The sequence below is a fragment of the Protopterus annectens genome, chromosome 1.part2, assembly GCF_019279795.1.
Source record: "Protopterus annectens isolate FY-2018-M chromosome 1.part2, PAN1.0, whole genome shotgun sequence".
Taxonomy (NCBI): domain Eukaryota; kingdom Metazoa; phylum Chordata; order Ceratodontiformes; family Protopteridae; genus Protopterus; species Protopterus annectens.
In genome coordinates, this window is record NC_056727.1 from 1,181,152,043 (window position 1) to 1,181,154,542 (window position 2,500).

Here is a 2,500-nt window from a genome sequence, read left to right on the forward strand (position 1 = left end):
ACATAGCCTGATGTCTATATACATTAGGATGCCTGCAAAATATCCCAAATAACAACCAAACCAAAAAAGTACAGAAAGACAAGCCATTCGGTAAAAGCTGCAAGACAGATTCAGCCAAGCTACAGTCTTCACTGTATAAAACCTTAAAATGATTGTATTGGAAACCCATGGGATATATGCAAATGATCCCTTAAACCATACCATTGTTTCAGCTATAAGTTTTTTAATTTTTTTTATTTCATTTTTAAGTTTATATGAGTACATTCAGGCAATAAAACCATTACAGTAGGTTTAAGGTATTATACAGTGATGACTGTAGCTTTACTGTATCTTTCTTGTTGTTTTTAGATTTAATAAGGCAATATCTACTTATCAAAGGTGAACTATTGAGGGTCTAACCTAATGAGGTTTTAGATGTCATAATTGCTGAAATCAGTTATGGTATGTGGTATAGTTTTGCAGATCAGTCTCATAAAGCTGATCAGTCTACAATAGCTGGAGTTCAAGGTAGGTTCACACTTTTGAATGGATATTGCCACTTTGTTACGCCATTAGTCAGTAACACGTTTTTTTGGATGTGCATAGGTTAAGTAATCTGAAGAAAGGTTCATTGTCACTATTTATTAAATACTGAGGTATGCTGTCAGGTCCCATTGAGGAAGCATTTTTTGGCCATTAATAGCACCTTCAGAAAAACTTCTTTAATGATAACATGTGGTGTAAGGGATTCTGGGATATGTAGGGTTTGTGTAGATAGTATTGTGTGAGGTTTGTACTAAACTTGTTTGCTAGAATATTTGTGACGTCTGTTCAGACAGTGGGTGTTACATTTCAGACAAGTTCAGAGCATTGTTTACTGTTCTTCATTAGTTTCCTAATGTTACTAAAGAAATACTTGTAGTTATTAACAGCTTCAGAAATTAGCCTAATCTCATGAGCATACCTCTCAGCTGTACAGATTTTCACAGAATGTCCAGATTTTTGCTTCACATTTTTGGTCTGTTCCTCATAAAAATTTATTTTTTTTGACAAATCACTGGGATGATCTAAGGATTAAAGTCACTAAGTAATGACATGCATTTGAATTTCAGACTTCATATCCTTCAGAAAATGCATGCTAACACAAATCATCATAGTCTAACAACTTTCTAAGTTTGCAAAGCAATATTAAAAATGTGTTCCTATTTTTGGGCCTTTGTCCCTCTCCCATTATGTCAGACTTTGTCCAGATTTCTTGCACTAAGAGATTGAGAGGTATGTTCATGAGTTGTTTTACTAGTTCTAATATTAATGTTTTTTTTACTATCTTTAATATGAGGAGTTTGGATCTGCTGTAAAATTTAAAGATATTTTCTTGCCCTAAAGTTTGTTTTTTTATGCTCGTGGATCACTAGGTCTGCTTTAGAATTTCCCATTGTATTTTTCTGGAGCTGGTACTTCTGATTCATTGCATTTGTCTAAGTAGATGTAGAACTCCTTCATGAAGCTGAGTGCCATGCCAGTATCCAAAATGTTGCTGTCATTTCTGAAATACAGTTGTATGACATTTGCCCCTTTGATGTCCTTTAAGCTCATACATTGTTAATAGGCTTGCAGTCCATGGGATCATTGAGTACTCTAGTCCAACTAGTCCATCTTTCCAGTTGACCTTAAGAACTGTCTGGTTAAGTAGCTTGCTCAAGGTCAATCAGTACGCAAGTGAGGACTGAGGGACTCAAACTCTGTACCACAGGAGCTACAGCTCACAGCCTAAACCCTCTCCACCAACTGCCAGAGTAAGAATAGTTTATGCGTGCAGGACATAAATACACATATGTGTTCCTTTGATACCACTGTTTCATGGAGGCTTTAGAAATGCTGGCTTCTGAGATTTTGAAATGACACAAATGTTCGGCCTTAGTTAACTGGGACAGAAGGGATCAGGGAAGAGTAAATGCAGAAGATATATTTGAGATGGTCAGATGAATATTATGTCATCTGGTGGGGTTATTAACTATCCTTTCCAGGAAATGTTGTTAGTCAATTCAAAGAACTTGTGGGCATACCATGCATTGGAGGTATAGGAACTTGAGTTAACTGTGTGGCAGTTATAGCCTCCAAAAATAATGAAGTTCTAGTTATGGAGTTCTTTCAGGATTCTAGTATTGATTGTCTGAGAATATAGAAGGTATCCTGTAGTAAGCTATACATTGGTAGTTTGTCCTATTTATGGTGATCTGAAGTTCTATGAGTTCCATTTTTGGGTCTCTGAGAATCTATCTGGTGATGGCATGATTCTTGACAAATATGGGGAAACCACCATTTTAAGATTTTATAAGCACTAAAGGGAAAGATGAACATTGCATATAGAATATTTTATGATGATGAATTTCCTGTATCAATGAATAATGAGTAAATACAGCTGAAAATTAGCTATAGTGGTGGTAAATATACTTTAAGGACTGACAAATGTAGGACTACTGTATGATGAAGGCATTGTCTCTGTCTCTCTGCTTTGTCT